The 17,793-nt window shown below is 56.4% G+C and overlaps 1 long non-coding RNA gene across 2 annotated transcripts in view; it reads left to right on the top strand.

Annotated features, from left to right (window-relative positions):
- LOC142051478 (uncharacterized) overlaps nucleotides 1–15,643 on the top strand; it is a 37,480-nt gene extending 21,837 nt beyond the window's left edge. Inside the window, exons 2-4 of one of the 2 annotated variants that reach the window (XR_012658517.1) lie at nucleotides 13,882–13,941; nucleotides 14,940–15,003; nucleotides 15,478–15,643. This is a non-coding gene — a long non-coding RNA (uncharacterized LOC142051478). Of the gene's footprint in view, nucleotides 1–13,881; nucleotides 13,942–14,939; nucleotides 15,095–15,477 lie in introns of those variants that run through there. The other variant, XR_012658516.1, reaches the window with a different exon arrangement.
- Nucleotides 15,644–17,793: the final 2,150 nt, after the last annotated feature.

Raw genomic sequence — 17,793 nt, 5'->3', positions numbered from 1 at the left:
CCTCCCAGTATATCCCAGTTTCCTCCCAGTACATCCCAGTAAATCCCAGTTTGCTCCCAGTACATCCCAGTACATCGCAGTACATTCCAGTTCCGTGCCTGTACATCCCAATACATCCCCGTTCCATGCCAGTACATCCCAGTTCCCTGCCAGTTCATCCCCGTACATCCCAATTCCCTCCCGGTTCACTACCACTTCTTTCCCAGTTCCGTCCCATTACATCCCAGTACATCCCAGGTCCCTCCCAGTACATCCCAGGTCCCTCCCAGTACTGGGAGGGACCTGGGATGTACTGGGAGGCACTACAATGTGCGGGGATGCCCTGGGATGTACCGTGGAGGAACTAGGATGTACAGGCTTGTACTGGGTTGTACCGGGTGGAACTGGCAGGGATTTGGGATGTACCAGGATCTACTGGGATGTACTGGGATGTACTGGGAGGTAACTGTTATGTACTGGGAAGGAACTGGGAGGGAACTGGGATGTACTGGGAGGGAACTGGGATGTACTGGGAGGGAACTGGGACGTACTGTGAGGACACTGGGATGTACTGTTATGTACTGGGAGGGAAGTGTTATGTACTGAGGGGAACTGGGACGTACTGGGATGTACTGGGATGGAACTGTGAAGTACTGGGATGTACTGGGAGTGAACTGGGAGGGAACTGGTATGTAGTAGGATGTACTGGGTGGGAACTGGGATGTACTGGGAGGGAACTGGGATGTACTGGGAGGGAACAGGTATGTACTGGGAGGGAACTGGGATGTAGTGGGAGGGAACTGGGAGGGAACTGGGATTTACTGGGAGGGAACTGGGATTTACTGGGAGTGAACTGGGATGTACTGGGACATACTGGCAGGGAACTGGGACGTACTGGGAGGGGATTGGGACGGACTGGGAGGGAACTGTTATGTACTGGGAGGGAACTGGGACGTACTGTGACGACGCTGGGATGTACCGGTATGTACTGGGAGGGAAGTGTTATGTACTGAGGGGAACTGGGACGTACTGGGATGTGCTGGGAGGGAACTGTGAAGTCCTGGGATGTACTTAGCAGGAACTGGGAGGGAACTGGAATGTAGTGGGACATACTGGGAGGGAACTGGCATGTACTGGGATGTACTGGAATGGAACTGGGAGTGAACTGTGTGTGAACTGGGAGTGAACTGTGTGTGAACTGTGAGGGAACTGGGATGTACTGGGAGGGAAATGGGAGATAACTGAGATGTACTGGAGGGAACTGGGATGTAGTGGGATATACTGGAGGGAACTGGAATGGACTAAGAGGGAACTGGGACTTACTGGGAGGGAACTAGGACGCACTGGGAGGGAACTGGGACGGAACTGGGATGTACTGGGACGTACTGGGAGGGAACTGGGACGTACTGGGAGGTAACTGTTGTGTACTGGGAGTGAACTGGCAGGGAACTGGTATGTAGTAGGATGTACTGGGAGGGAACTGGGATGTACTGGGACGGACTGGGAGGGAACTGGGACGGACTGGGAGGGAACTGGGACGGACTGGGATGCACTGTTAGGGAACTGGGATGTACTGGGAGGAAACTGGAATGTCCCAGTTGACACCCACTTCCCTCCCAGTTTCCTCCCAGTATATCCCAGTTTCCTCCCAGTACATCCCAGTAAATCCCAGTTTGCTCCCAGTACATCGCAGTACATTCCAGTTCCGTTCCTGTACATCCCAATACATCCCCGTTCCATGCCAGTACATCCCAGTTCCCTACCAGTTCATCCCCGTACATCCCAATTCCCTCCCGGTTCGCTACCACTTCTTTCCCAGTGCCTCCCAATACATCCCAGTTCTGTCCCATTACATCCCAGTACATCCCAGTTCCCTCCCAGTACATCCCAGTTCCCTCCCAGTACATCCCAGTACATCCCAGTACATCCCAGGTCCCTCCCAGTACATCCCAGGTCCCTCCCAGTACATCCCAGGTCCCTCCCAGTACTGGGAGGGAACTGGGATGTACTGGGAGGCACTACAATGTGCGGGGATGCCCTGGGATGTACTGTGGAGGAACTAGGATGTACAGGCTTGTACTGGGTTGTACCGGGTGGAACTGGCAGGGATTTGGGATGTACCAGGATCTACTGGGATGTACTGGGATGTACTGGGAGGTAACTGTTATGTACTGGGAGTGAACTGGTAGGGAACTGGGATGTACTGGTAGGGAACTGGGATGTACTGGGAGGGAACTGGGACGTACTGTGAGGACACTGGGATGTACTGTTATGTACTGGGAGGGAAGTGTTATGTACTGAGGGGAACTGGGACGTACTGGGATGTACTGGGAGGGAACTGTGAAGTACTGGGATGTACTTAGAGGGATCTGGGATGTACTGGGAGGGAACTGTGAAGTACTGGGATGTACTGGGATGGAACTGGGATGGAACTGGGATGGAAGTGGGAGGGAACTGGTATGTAGTAGGATGTACTGGGTGGGAACTGGGATGTACCAGGATGTACTGGGATGTACTGGGAGGGAACTGGTATGTACTGGGAGGGAACTGGGATGTACTGTGAGGGAACTGGGATGTACTGGGTCATACTGGCAGGGAACTGGGATGTACTGGGAGGGAATCGGGATGTAATGGGAGGGAACTGGGATGTATTGGGAGGGAAGTGTTATGTACCAAGGGGGAACTGGGACGTACTGGGATGTAGTGGGAGTGAACTGTGAAGTACTGGGATGTACTGTGAGGGAACTGGGATGTACTGGGAGGGAACTTTGAAGTACTGGGATGTACTTAGAGGAAACTGGGAGGCAACTGGCATGTACTGGGATGTACTGGAATGGAACTGGGAGTGAACTGTGTGTGAACTGGGAGGGAACTGGGATGTACTGTGAGGGAACTGGGATGTACTGGGACGGACTGGGAAGGAACTGGGACGGACTGGGAGGGATCTGGGATGTACTGGGCTGCACTGGTAGGGAACTGGGATGTACTGGGAGGGAACTGGGATGTACTGGGCGTCGCTGGGAGGGAGCTGAGATGTACTGGGATCCATACTGTGTGGCATGTTGGTCATTACTGGGACGCACTGGTCTATACGCGCGGGCTGATATCTGACCCCTCTGGCCCCACCCACCTTTGCGACAGGCCCCGCCCCCTGGCGAGGGCCTGGTGGGGTGGGGCCGTGCTCGTGTGCTCCCCAGCATCCCCAGTTAGCAACAGGTCCCACCCCCTGGTGACAGCCTGGGGGTGTTGCTGGTGCTGCCTGGCCCCACCCTCCATAGCAACAGGCCCTGCCCTTGGTGATGGCTCCAGGGGCATTGCCAGCGTCCCTTTGGACACACCCCCTTAGTGACAGGCCCCACCCCCCGGCAACGGCCCGGGGGGCGGTGCCGGCTCTCTCCCCTTAGCGACAGGCCCCACCCCCCGGCAACGGCCCGGGGGGCGGTGCCGGCTCTCTCCCCTTAGCGACAGGCCCCACCCCCCGGCAACGGCCCGGGGGGCGGTGCCGGCTCTCTCCCCTTAGCGACAGGCCCCGCCCCCCGGCAACAGCCCGAGCCTGTGTTTGCTCCGCTCGGGGGGCTCGGTTTGGGTGTTTTCTCTCCCCCCTCCCTCCCGTGCCGGGAACTCCAGGCGGCTCTCGTACGGCTCCCGGGGCCTTCACCCCCCGGGGGGCTCGGCCCGCCCCTTTCGCGGGGCGCTGTGGGAAGGGCGGGGGCGGGGCCCGGGGGTGGAAGAGCCCCGGCTCTGGCCCTGGGCTTCTCTGGCGTCGGTGCTCCCGTGTTCCCTCGGGCGGTCGCAGCTTTGGGGCTGTCTCAGCCCCCCGGGCAGGCGTGCTCTGGCGTTTAGAGAAGCGGAGGCGTTGCCTGAGGTAAGGATTCCAGAGCTTGGCACTCTTTGGCGGCATCTGTACTAGAAAGGTCCCTTGTGGCCTGCTTTGCTTTTTTTCTCCCAGGATGCTGTTTTGGGCGCTGAGAGGGCGGTGAGACGGGTTAGTGGTATGGTGTTCTGTTTGGGGTTTGGTTTTTGCTTTGCTGTTTTTTTTCCCCTCGTGAGATCATTTTATTGTGCTGCTGCAATTCCTGTCTTTACTGAACCCGGAACCTTGGGGGTTTTCACTAGTTGTGCCGTTCACTGTTTCAGGTGTTGCCTTGGCCTCTCAACAGCCGTGGCACAACCTGCAGCGATGCTGCCTCTCCAGGCCCCCGCAGGCCCCGCTTTCTTGTCCAGCCAGGCGGGAAAGCGTGGTTGTTGCAGAAACAGCTACGCCCTGCGACTCCTCCTCAGGTTGTTGGCTCGGCCCCAACAGCGTACAGGCTGCTGAGGTCACCGCCTCCGCGCGGGACGCAGGCGGCCCGGAGAGCTTTACCCCGCGCCATTTCCGTCCCCTCTGGGCAGCAGCGGAGCTGCCGCCGCTTCAGGCGGCCGCTTTCTCGAGGGCGAGGAGCTGGGATGACAACGGGCCGCTGCAGACTCTGGTCAGGGTAAGAGGCTGTTCCCTGGGGAGCCGGCGCAGGGGGAGCGGAGGTACGCACGGGCACTTGTCGGTGCCCCTGGCCGGTAAAGGGAAGGTTAAATTGTTAGAGTGCAAATAAATACATATTATTTAGGGAGGAGTCGTGACTAAATTTAATCACACCTATTACTGAACAAACCAGGCAGTCATTATTCCTAATCTGTAGTTAAAAAAAATAAAGGCAGTCCTTTTTTATGCCATAAATAGAGTTGCGAGTCATTAATAGCTCAATCTAAATACAGCCGTTACTAAATCAACTGCAGGCATTAATGACTCCTGATCAGAAACAAAATAAGGAAATTTTCGAATCTAGAATGAAAATCGACCCGGAAAGCTAAATTGGGAGCGGGTAGTACTGAAATTGTAACAGGGCTGTTAGAAAGTTCAGAGGCAGCGACAGCTCCTGCTTCCAACCCAAGCAGTAAACGAAGCTTTAGGTTCTTAAATGAAGAGAAATAAAGGTGAGCTGTTAAACAGTGGCTGGGGTCAAGCGTAGCTATTAAGAAAATTTGCAGGTACGGGTGATTCCTGAGCAGAACTAACAATTCCAGAAGATTTAGATTTAAAAACTACAGAGCTAATGGAGTGCCACAACCGCCCGGATGTAACTGCAGCCGCTTTGGGGGAATGCCCCAGCCCCCCCAGCCACCGCTATTAATTACTGCCAAGGAGAGCGAAAGTGAAAGTAGAAGCAGTGCAGGTGAAGTGTGAGCAGTACGCTTTTTCCTAAGTCATCTCTTCGTGTCAGGAGAGGAAAGAAAATGGAAAGAAGATGTTTGCAGGGGGTCTGTGCTGGGTTACCTGCGCGTCTCTTCCGTGCGTCCTTGAGGAGACATTTAGCTCCTGTTGGGCGCTCGCAGGTGGAGACAGGGCGAGCTGGAGGCAGGATCGGTGCCGGCACTGATAAAGGGATGGGCAACGAGCGGAGAGAAGAGGGGGCAAGGGCTGAAAAAGGGTCACCGGTTCTGCAGGGAAGGCAGCGGGATGTGACTCGGCAACCGCTCTGACGAGCGCAGGGTCATTCGCTGCGATGAAGTCAGGGTCTGCGGCTGGCCCGGAGAGGCAGCAGAAATCCCAAACTCTTTGCAGGGGTACCGGCCAGATTAGGGCAACACCTGAACAGTAAAACCATTTAGGGGAAGCAGAGCTGGGCTGCACCGCGTGGCCAACCTCCCTCTTCTCCGTGAGTCCCAAAGGGGCAGCTCCAAGAATGTGCTGAGAATTCATCCCTTGCGCTAAAAATGAGACGCAAGTAGCACCCACCCGTGAATTTTATTTTCTCTCTCGCTCTGCGGCTCCTGCCTGCTTGTCTCTCCTCAGTGCTCACCTGCACCTGTGCTCGGATGGGGCAGCTGAGGGAAGGTGCTGCCATCTCCCCAGCCCCGGCGGACCGCCCCTCAGCTGTGTCCTCTGTCAGGGAGCGTCGTCATCTCTCCTGCCTCCCAGAGCGTGTCCTGTAGTGGCAGACGCGCGGGCTTTTCCCTGCACGCGCATACGGGAAGGGAAGGGAAGGGAAGGGAAGCACAGTGAGAGCTGGGCTTGTCAAAGAGTAATGGGGGTGGTGGGAAGCGTAGCTAGAACCGGAGAGCTACAGCGCAAAAGCGAAGCGGACGGGACACAAAAGTAAAATGGTGCACAGGAATGCTGAGGAGAGAACTCCCGCAGCACACAGGAAATCAGTGTCAGAATCTATTGTCTTCTGACGGCCAAATTAAAAATAATGGCACGCTTTGCAACGCTAAGCTCGCTCTAATCGTCTGAACTGTTTCTTTCCAACCCCCACCGCCCCCAGCACACCGCTCAGCCTCCTCAGCCTGAAATGCCTTGTTTTCCTTCTTTTTTTTTTTTTTTTTATGACAGGGCAACTTCTGTTCCCGAGGTGGTGCCTACGGTACAGCTATCTCTTCGAAGACAGTTTGGTTTAGGTCAGAGAATGTTGAGCCTGGACTGAATCAGCCTCTGTTTCTATTTCTGGAAATCGTCGGTCCTGTGCATCAAGCCCGGAAAAAAGGAAATATGAACCAAAGGACGTGGGGCCTGCAGGGCTAGGAAATTATTTGAGAAGAGGTTCAGTGGGGAAATGACTCTTTGTCTGTGGGGCGTCCAGGCAAGCAACCCAGCTGCTAGAAAGCGGCGCTGTCCCCAGGATGGCCTCGGCGGTCCCGTTGGAGTCGGGGCAACAAGGACAAGGCAGGGTGAAGCATCTGGCCTGCCGTGTGGAACGTGACTGTACAAAGCACGTGTGATGCACTGCAAGTTTACTTGTTTAAACTGTGAGTTAAAGAAGGTGTGCGGTTGCTTTGTAAACAGCCGACGCTCTAAAGCTACACCCATCTAATTGCTAGCTGTATTAAATCTATCGTATTGCTGTTTCTGCATTAAAAAATAAAAAAGAAAAAAACCAACACACCTATGTAAGCACTTCTAAGTACAACGGAAAACCACTGTTTAACGCGTGGCATGTGTGGGTTGTTTTTTTGGGGTGGGAGGGTGGGGTGTATGACAAAAACCTGCGAGAGACACACGCACATACGCACATGTCATGTTTAGCGCTCACCTAAACCCAAAAAAGAAAATCCACTCTTTATTTTGCAGCATTAGCATTAGCTTCCAGCGCACAGCCTGAGCGCACACCTCTGCTCTCACCGTCTGCTCCCTCTTCAACCGTGTGTGGCTGTCATCAGCTTGCACAGGCTTTGCTCGTGCAAGTTTCCGCGACAGCTTACGAGAAGGCAGGGAAACCAACCCAGCAAGACGCGTAGTGCCTTCCTCTATGGGCTCCGTCCAGCCTTTGTTAAAATGAGCAGAAAAGAAATCTGCTGCTGCCTTTACCCTGACTGACTCTTACAGAGAGCATCTGACTTGACCCGCAGCAAAGCGATGCCCCAGGCAGCAGCACGTATTGGCGCGGACCGCGGTTTCACCCACCTGTTTTACTGCGCCGGTCCTTTCCCACGGCCGATGCCGCAGATGTGGCGCGCCCCACCCCCAAACCTCTTTACGAGGGTTCCCTGGGCTCTGCAAGTCGCCTGCTGGACCTGTTGCTGATTCAGGCACGGGCAAAGTCAGCTTCTTCGCTGGCCTCGGGCCAGGGCAGCCACGTACTCGAGGGAAACTCAGAATATCTCCAGCGAGATCTCACCGGGAGGCTGGGACCTCGTCAGTAGGGGAGAAAGCCAAGCGACTGACACTGAAAGGGAGCTCTTTGCTAGGCTGTAGATCGTAAAGTTAAAAAAGAAAACAAACCTGCCTTTTTAAAAATGCCCTCTTTTGAGTCTGCCACATTTGATACGGATTTTTTAAATTGCAGGGTATATCTCCTACAGGCCTCATGCAAAGGGAAGTGAGTACCTCTGGCTCTCAGGACAAGGGGGTCCCTCAGGAGCCCAGGTGCTCACGCCAGCCGGCATCTGGCACAGCACAGGGCAGGAGCTTTGGCAGTAGTACGTGAGCTGAGAATGAGAGTTAGGCAGCACTGCGCGCTTCTCCTGTGAGCCGCCGAGGCTCGCGCGCTGTACCTTCCACAAATAAAAGGCCAGAAGAGTCAGCATTTCTGCTAGTTCCAGCCTCATCCGTACCCTCGTCGGTGTAGCTGTAAGCAAGCGTCCCGTAGCGACTGGGAGCGTGGCAGCTGGGCTTCCTGCGCTGCCTTAGGTTGTGCCCTTGGAGAGACCCTTCTCCGAGCCCCGTGAGCCCCGGGGTGGGTGGGCTGCGGTGCCGTTCAACGCTGAATAGGCACGAAGGCCTGTAAACAAAAGGTATTTATATCGCACCCATACCCGGCAGCCAACCGCCGCTTTATTTACGTATTCTGCACCTCCTGCCGACGCTTTTAAACTTAGCCGATATTGCCGCAGTTTTCACTGACGGGGCAGGGGACTGCCACGCTGCAGGGGGAGTGTCTGGGTGTCTCCCATGGACACAGACGTCCTCAGCTGGGTAGGGACAGGGTGAGAGCTGGAACAACTCTGCTGACATGTAAGGGCCGTCCCAGGGCAAGGCTCCTCGGTCTGGGGGCTGAAAGGCGAGCCGCGCTGGGTGGTTGGTGTGGGAGTTGTGGAGCAAGTAGGGGGAAAAAAAACCAACAAGAAAAAACCATCCAAATGTTTCACAGCAGGTAGAAAGCTAGGCAGAAAGCAAACAATGCTGTAAAGACAAAAGCCGAAAGCCAGCTATGGACTGTACAAAAAGAGTCAGTGCCACGGAAGGAGGTTATTTCTTCAACTGACCATAGGAGGCTTTTTGTAAGATAACACAACACCTTTCTGCTACGGCGCGGTACCACAGCAGTAATGGGCCAGAGCGTGCGAGCGCCTTTGGCAGGATCGGTAACGGCCGGGGCACGGCCGAACGGCCAGCCCACCTTCCGCACAAGGAAAACACCATTCCCCTGGAACGCCACGCAGACCCAGGACAGGTAAGGCGGAGGCCGAGCCCAGGCGCCCCCATTGCCAAGGACCACCTTGGCCTTGCAGCGTCTCACGCTTCGGGGTGTTTTGCAGGCCGTGGCTAAGCTCAGGCCCCCTGCTCGTGGCTGCCCCCGGTCGCCCGGCGCCGGTCGGGCCCCAGCCCCCAGCGCGGTGCGGCGCAGGGCAGTGACCCAGCAGGGCGGCCCCCCGGGCCCCAGCCCCCCCCCCCCCCGCCTGCGGCCAGGCCCCGCGGCCGCCGGCCCCTTCCTCCTCTGCCCGCTCCCGTCGCAGACGGCTCGGTATGTGTCACGAGCGGCAGCCGCGTTCAGCAGCTCTCGGAGGGCGCGCGGCTCTGCCCGGCCGTGACCGGGGCCCGCAGGGGTTTCCCGCTCGCCCCGAGAAGGCGCTGGCCCCGAGCCGGCGCGTCCCGCCCCGCCCGGCCCTCGGCGCCCTCGCGAGCTGAGCGCGGCCCGGCCAGCAGGGGGCGCTGGCGCTCACCGGCTGGGCGCGGTGGCGGGGCCGGTGGGGGCCGCTCCTTCCGGCCGCCCTTTAAGGGCCGCCCCGCGGGGCTCGGGCTTCCGGTGGCGCGTGCGCGGCGCGTCGGAGCGGGGGCGGGAGCGGTGCGTGTGGCGGCCGAAGGGCCGGTGCGTGTGGCGGCCGGGTCGCGAGGCGTCCCTGTGCGGTGCCGGGGCCCCTCTGCGGCCCGGCGTGGGAAGCCCGCGGCCGGCGGAGCCTGCTCGGAGCTGGGCGGGGAGCGCCGCGGCGGTCCGGCCGCCGGCAGCCATCCCCTGCGGTGTCCGGCAGCCCCTCGGGACGCCTGGAGGCCTGGCGGTGCCCGAGCCTCGCCTGCGGCAGCCGCCTGAGAGAGCAGCGCGGCCGTGTCCGGGGGCCGGAGAGCGCTGGTGGGTGAGTTCGGGCAGCGGGTGGGTCTCCGTGTGAGGTGAGGCCTGGCGCGGGCCGGGGGGTATCTCCGTGCGGGTCGGGCCGGGGGCGGGGCGGGGGCCGGGCCCCGCAGAGAAGCCCCGGTCGGGCATCGTTCGCTTTTCCACAATGTAGGGCTCTCCCCGGTTATTTTTGTGTACTGTGTTTTGGGTCACCTGAAACCCTTTGGCCGGTTACGTTTGGTGCGGGGAGATGGCAGGTCTGGAGCCTGAAAGATCTCTGGTGGGGGGTGGGGGAGGTATTTCTTGCCTTAAAACTCTGAGCCCACCTCTTGTGTCATGTCGTGAGTCTCGTGACTGTGGCAAATGGCTGAGTCGGGCGTTTTCTGATAACTAACTTCTGAACGTGTGCGTGTGTAGGCACGGGGAGATTTGTGCAGTGTGACGGAGCCCCTTGTGCTTCTGTGCTAATGTCTACCTGTTCTAGACCTCCAGAGTTGGAAAGCCTTTGTTTAGTGCCTAGTTGTGCCTGCGTAACAAATGTTTTAGCTGCTGATGGGTTATACCTCTGCTGCGAACTTCTTGCTGGGTGGCTTGATTGTTTCTGGTTGTCCGTGTAAATCTAGGCAGCTATTTTCTGCCCGGTGGTGAAGCCTATCGCTTTGGATAACAAAGGGCAGGAGTGCAATAAAGAAAAAGGTGATTCGTCTGCTGCAGCTCCTTGGAAACAATTCGTTCCTTATTTTCTGCCCTTGGGCAGGCGTTGTGCTTTCCAGATAATGCAGCCTCTCCTGTGCCTGTCCACGCCGTGCATTTTGTCCTGCCCTTGCTTGAAAAGGCTCTCCTTGCCTTCCTCCCCTCTGCTGCAGTTGCCTTAATCTCTCGCTGCTGCTGCTGCTGCTGCTGGAAGAGGGATAAAGGGAGTGTTGTCGATCGGGTTGTTAAAAGCTTTTTCGCGGGCTGTAACGCGCGGGAAAGGGGGGCCGGGGGGGAGGATCAGTTTGCGGGGAAAATGGGAAACCAACATCACCTTCCCCTCCTACGGCGCAGCCCGGCCGCACGGCTCCCCGGGGATGCCCCTGCCCGCGGGTGTACCGTGTGTGCGCCCCCCGCGTGGGGCGGGGGACGACGACACCCCCCCACACACCGTCGGCGGCACTGGGGCAACCCCTGCCCCAGGGCTCCGCGCTCGTACCCGGCTCTCCCCGCTCCGGCACGGCACGGGGCTGGACGCACCGAGGAGACCCCGGAGCGGCTTCTCGCGTCCGGGCGAGAACAGGGCCCGGCCCCGAGCAGCAGAGCGGGCACCGCCGGTAGCTCGGAGGAGCGGGGCCGGCTCGGCTCGAGGCGTCAGAGCGAAAAGGGACGAGAACCGTCCCGGAGCGTCCGGGGGTTGGGGGGGTCGGCGGATGGTCCGGTGGCCGGGTTCGGCTCCGTGCCGGGCCGTGGGGCAGCCGGAGCCGCGCCGGGGGGTAGGTGAGGAGCCGCATGGCCGGGCGCGCTGTGGGTCGGCGGGTTTGGGCTGTGGGGTCTCCCGGTCCGCGGAGCCCCCGGGGGGGCGGCGGGGTGCGGGCAGCAGCGGCCCCGGGCCGAGCGCTGTCGTGGGTCGGTGGTTGGGTTTTGGGGCCGAGCCCGTGCCCGTCCCCGGGGAGTAGGGGCAGCCCCACCCGGCTCTCGACTGCTCCTCGTCGGGGTCGGGCGGCGGCGGCGGCGACCCCGGCGGGGGCTCCTGCGGTGCCGGGCGGGTCCCCCCTTGCCCGCGAGGCAGGCAGGGACCCCGGCTGCTGCCGCCGCGGTTTGCTGGAGGCGGGCCGGGCCCGGCCCCCTGTGGGGTTGGGGTGCGGGCCCGGCGCTGCCGGGGAAACGCGGCCTGCGAGAGCAGGAAGAAAGCGCTGCCGGGCCGGTGCTGGGCTGCCCCGCCGGGGTGCGGGGCCGGGCCCGCGCAGTTCAGTTCCCAAGGCCTCCCCGACAGTGCCCGCGTGGGCCGTGGGGGTGCAGGGCTGCGGGGTGGCTGCGCTCTCCGCGGCCCTGAGCGTTGCCCGTGGGGACTGCGGAGGGGGCCGGGACGCAGCCAGGTTCAGCTGGTTTGGTCCCTGAGCGTGGAGAGCACAGCTCTTCTGTTCCTGGGCCTTGAGAGCAGGCTCCTGTGGCTGACGCCGGGGCCCTGAAACAGATCGAGTCGTGCGTTTTGAGGGCCTGAGCGAGGGGACTAAGTGGTGTGGTTTTGGGCTGAGGAGCAGAGGTCAAGTGCTGCGCTTTTGGGACTTGAGAACAGGCTCAGCAGCTGGGCTTTTTGGCTCAGAACCGGTCCCAAAGTGAGCTGGTTTGGGGGCCAAAAGCAGAAGCCGGTTTGGCTGCTTGTGGGGGTGGCGTGGGGGCATCGGGGGCTGCAGGGGAAAGCAAGGGTTGGGCAGGGTACGAGGACCCTCCCCGGAGGTGGGGGTCCGGTCACATCGGACCCCGAAGTTCGGGAGGCCGGCATGCACCAGAGCGAACTCGCCACCTGAGGCGGGTCTCTGGAGGAAGGGTGCTTTTTGGATCCAGCGCAGCGCACCCTCTTTGGGTCCAGCTCTTCATTCTGCGCTGCTTAGAAGAGTTATTAACCAATTAATTAAACATACAAACTAAGTCACAACAGCTCTATCGGCTCCATCGTGGTTTGGAGCTCTGAATCGGTTTCATTTGGTGTCTAACACATTTTTTCCCCGAGGAGAGGCTACGTTTCAAGTTAATTAGTTTTCTCACAAGTGTGTCAGTCGATAAAATTGAGTTACGATTATTAAAACCACAAAGGTGACAGGAGTCTCACGGATCGGGTCTATTTCTGAAAATGTATTCATCCCATGCAAATGTCATCGGGATACAGATCATCTGCACTTCATGCTCTGACAAGACAAGATGCTGAGACAGGGATGAGCTCCAAAAGGACTACTGAAAAGAAAAAAAACCCACGCACTTCATGAAGTCATGGGGGGTTTTTTTGTTTGCATTTGGGGGGGCGGGGTGGCTTTAACAAAAGAGTGCAGTGTTGGCTGGCAGCAGCCTGCAGAGCATTTTTGCTGCCTGATCTCTCCTGTTCTTCTCTTCCACTCCTCTTTCAGGGCTGTAATTGTCATTTGGATAGTTTTAGAAGAGCAGTTAAGTTCCTCGCCTGTGTCTCAATGTGCTGGTAATACCAGGAAGGTGAATGCTTGAACCGGTCGGGCGGGTGGGAATAACTTGGCTGCAGGTAGAACTTCTGAGGGAAGACCAGCAAAACCAGGAAGCAAATAGCAAGTTCCCAAAAAATGTGCGGGTGTCAAACACATAAAAGTTTTATTGCCGAATGTTTTGTTTTTGGCAATATGTTCCAAATGCCTATTTTTGGTAAACATAACTTTTCAGGAGATTCAGGGTTGTGTGTGGCAAAACATGTCCCTCTGTTTTTGTGTCCTGCCGCACAAACGGCCGGCGGCAGGGCTCTCGTTCCCCGCTCTCGCTATTGCCACAGCAGGGCTGCGATATTTAGACCTAAGGGATGGGTTTAGGAATGGAAGGAGAGAGAACGCCTGTGTTCTGTAAGGGCTATGAATGCTGACCCTTTGCCTCCGTCTGCCGCTTTTCCTGTGCGGGTGATGAAGCCGTTTTACTTTCCTCTGTTGTTCCTGGTCTAAGTAGTTGCAAGGCTGTCGCCGCTGTGGGTGTGCAATTTGTGTTGCTGTGTTTCTGTGGAGTCCTAGCTACGGCTCGCTTCTAGTGTGGCCAAGCGTCAAGGTAGGGCTTTCAGCTTAAAGCTACAGAAGCGCTGCGTGCCGAGATGGGTGTAGGTGAAACTGCTGTTGCGCCTGCAGCTGTGCTCGCAGGGATGCTGGGTGGCTCCGCATCAAACCGGCGAGGTGCGCGTGGACCTCCGTCGGGCTGCGCCCTGGGTGCGCGAGCGTGCCGTGTTTTTGCTGTTCCGGCTTGTATGTGCGAGGGCTTAACGTTTGATTTAATGCATTTCCTTTAACGGCAGGCTGTAGTTGGGCTCTAGATGGTATTCCTACGTGGGCGCAGGAGCTGTGGAATGGTTAAGCTGTTGCTGTGCCTCCAGGTGACTTGTTCAGTAACACTGTTTTTCCAGGTGCAGATGGATGAGTCGTGCAGGGCAACGGAGGAGAGCCCAGGGGAGCGCTGTAAGAAGGTGAGTCTGTGTGTAGTACTGGAGGGAAGGTGTGACTGATGGCTATAGGGCTCCATTATGGGTTTTACTCTTTTTTTTTTTTTTTGTGATCTGAGGGTGCTAAGCGATGAGCCGAGCGTGATGTGGGCCCTGGAGGTGAGTCAGGCAAGGTGACCGGTGCTTGGTGGGCTGGAGTAGGTGTTCTTTTTCAGGTTATTCAGGGTTTTTTCTCCTTCTCTTCACTTTCCCATCCCAATTTGGGGCCGATTCCCTCAAACGGGGACTTCCCCCTGTGGGGCTGCTTATGCAGCCTGGGAGCTGCTGCCTGGGCACAAAAATACCTCAAACCCCTTGACTCTGGGCCTGCAATGAGGGGTGAAAATACAGGAAGAATTCTGGTGGAAAGAAAACAACTTGGGGCTTCTGGGAAAGCCAACTCCAGCTGGATTTGTGCGGCTGGAAAGGAAAAAAAAAAATGGGGTGGGGGGAAGGAACAACAACCTAAAAGCACCCACCAACCATTCTCATGCACAAAACCGAAAGTGAAAATGACCATTTTTTGTAGGGCAAAAGCACAAAAAATCCCCACAGAACTCAGTAGTTTGGAAAAGCAACCCCAATTATTACATTATGTAAAGAAGGCGGGGGAAAAAAAAAGAAAACCAAACCAAAACCCGATCACAACCCTGATGCCACATGCCTACAAGCAGTTCCTGGGGCTTATTCTGCGGGGGTGGGAACCCAACCTTGTTCCCCAGGTTTGCTGTGCTGCTTCTCCTCCCTCGAGACACTTTGCTGTTTGGTGCAGAGGCAATGAATGGCGCTGCTGGGGCTGCGAGGGGGAAAGGTGCAGAGGAATAGAAGCTCTGTGGATGCAGCCAAGTTACGGTTTCTGGATGGTATTAATCGAGAAGAGTAATTCAGATAATGCTGCTGCCCAGCGACCAGAATTGGGTACTGAGCCCGGGAGCCGCGCACGCGCGGTGGCGTCCCTGTGATCCCCATTGCTCTCTCCGCAGGTAACAGCCCTGCGATGCTGCAGTGCCTGCGAGGTGATGCCGCCGTGCTCGTTGCTGCTTCCTGGTAAGGAAAGGCCTCCTCTGCTCTTGCTGCAGCGTGGTGGTGTGTCGGACACGATTCCCTGTGTCGGGTGAGGCCTAGGGCTGCCGGCGAGGTGAGCGAGCCCCTTTGGTGGGTGCAGGGGTATCTCCTTGTGTGCCTGTACTACTGGGGCTGGTGGGATGGGAAGCTTCAAATGACCCGCCGAGGCAGGCTTCTGGTATGCTAAAGGCGAGCGGGTGAGGGCAGCCCTAGGAGTTACCCGGGAGCTGATAGAAGGGAAGAGGGAAAGGAGGAGGAGGATGATGACCTTTTCCCCCTGCAGCTTCTGGGTGCAGAAGATGGCCGACTCCCCAGCTCACCAGAGCTCCCCCTCAGCCTCCCCTGGCCCCCCTTGCCCCGTGCGCCTGCCCCCAGCTCCAGCACGGGCGAGCTAGGCTACGTGCCTAGGAAGCCTCATCTGGTAAGAGCTGTAAGACACCCACGTATTCTCTTCAGGTGGAGGACGGCCTAGAGTCTGGAGCTGCAGAAGAGGCAGGGAGGAGAGGAGGGGAAAGAAGCATCTGAACGGCTAAATTGTGCCAGCAGCGCTGAGAGCGAGAGTCGCGGTGAGTCCTGGGCCACTGGGGCCCCGTTGCCTCTCTTGTGCGTCCTGGGCCCTCCCTGTCTCTCCCCCGGCCCCCTCTCTTTCCTTACCTGCTGCAAAATTTACTTTTTTTTTTGCGCCCCCCCCCCCCCCCGCACCTTCTTTCTCCATCTCGCTCTGAGTGTCTCCCTGCCTCCCCGTCTTTTCAGTCCTCCCTCTCTCTGTCCTGTAGCCTGTGGCTCCTTTTTCTTTCTCCGCCTCTCTCTGCCTGGCTCTGGCTCCGTTTTTTTTTTTTTTTATTCCTCCTGCTCTGTCCTGTAGCCTGTCGGTGTTTTGTTGTTCTCTGGCTCTCTTGATCTGACTCCCTGTGTTACCGAAAAACGCGTTAAAATCGGAAACGACTCCTCAACACCAATTTAGTATTAAAGAGCAGGCATTCTTTATTCGCGGCGCCGGATGCACGGGGGATCGCTCCTCCTGGCGTGCGTACCTCACGCACCTTTCCCGTACAATTTGTAGATCAATGTTTTACGTATTCATACATATTCATTATTGTCCTGTCTGCTGATTGGTACAAACTTGCTCGTTCCGTATGTAAATTGCTGCGCAGGCTCGGTTGTCCTCTTCCGTTGTTCTCTTCTGTTACTTGGGTCGGTGGTGGTCTGTGAGTCGGTGGTCGCGATCTCCCCCTGCCGGAATTACCTTTTAGCTTCTCGGCTCTTACTCTTGGCAGTCTTGGCTAGTTTTCTCAGTCCGCTAAGCGAAACCGCGTTTTGTCATCCTTTTCTGACAGAAGCACGTTGTCTGTTGTTCTGCTGACATTAACGATCGCCTACGGACTAAAATGCAGATCGACAGGTGCGCTGATTGGTACGCTCCATGTTCCCGTAATGGAACACCGTCTCTGGTTGGTTGATTTCATCACTTTGGTTACATTTCCCCTGTTTGGAAGTTCTGAAATAATAATTTTCTCAATACTTCCATCCTAGATCAATAACATTCCACTATGTCAGTTTAGTGTTTGCTTCATGTTCTGAAATTTTTCACTTGATTGTGGTCTCCAGGGTGTATGCAGGTCCCATTTTCTACCCAAAATTTTATTAATTTGTTGAAGTACCTCTGCAAAAAAATGTGGTGCTCTATCAGAGGACGTTCCCGTTGGCACTCTAAATCTTGGTATTATTTCTTTCAGCAACGTCTTAACTACTACTCTAGCTTTGTCGGTGCAGCACGAGAAAGCTGCTGGCCATCTAGAAAATTTGTCAATCAGCACTGACAAATACTGCTATATCTATTTTGTCTGGGTAACTCAGAGAACTTAATTTGCTAATAATTTCCGGGAGAATTTTTTGTTTTGTTACTCCTAAAGGTTGTTTCCTTTGGTTCAGGGGATTATTTCTAGGACAGATTGGACACTTAGCTACTATGGGTTTAACTATTCTTGTCATGCCTACACACGCTACAGATGTTTTTAAACTCAAAACCGTAGCGCCTACAGCCTAATGTGTTTGCTCATGGTTTTCTTTTGCAAGTTCTGTCATAACTTGTGGGGTGGTTGTTGTTATTACTTGTTTTTCTGGTGTTACCTACCATCTCTCTGTGTTTTGTGATGCTTCCAATTGTTCTGCTAATTGCTCATCCAATTTATTATATCTCGGTTTCAACTTTGGAATTCTGATCTGTTTTACTGGTACTAGTGCAAGGATACCTTGCTCTGCAGTCCTCTTTGCAGCTTTATCGGTCAGTCGTTTGCTTATGTTTACAGCCGTCTGGCCAAATTGATGAGCTTTGCAACGCTTTACCGCCACTTCTTTTGGTTTCTGCACGTCTTCCGGAAGTTGGAGAATTTCTTCTTTATGCTGTATTGATGATTCTTGGGCTGATGGCAGTCCTTTCTCCTTCCCAATAGCTCCATGATCGTGGATCACACCAAATGCACGTTTGGAATCAGTCTAGATATTTATCCTTTGTCCTTCTGGCTGCTTTCTGTGCTGAGGTGTTTGCAGGCAGCACCCCTGACTCCATTCCCTCGGCGGCGATAACGACAGCATATCCGGCCATTCGCTTCTCTTCTCGCCCAGAGCTTCTTCCATCTGTAAACAACTCCAGATCAGGATTTTCCCAGAGGTTTGTGTCTCAGGTCTGGTCTGCTGGAATAGACTTGTTCAATAGTTAGCAAGCGATCGTGTTCTAAATTGTCCGTAAGGTTTTCTGTTAAAAACATAGCA

Source organism: Phalacrocorax aristotelis, unplaced genomic scaffold, assembly GCF_949628215.1.
Source record: "Phalacrocorax aristotelis unplaced genomic scaffold, bGulAri2.1 scaffold_68, whole genome shotgun sequence".
In the NCBI taxonomy this organism is placed as follows: Eukaryota; Metazoa; Chordata; class Aves; order Suliformes; family Phalacrocoracidae; genus Phalacrocorax; species Phalacrocorax aristotelis.
The sequence above is the reverse complement of the archived record's forward strand: the minus strand, read 5'-3'. Positions and strand labels throughout refer to the sequence as shown.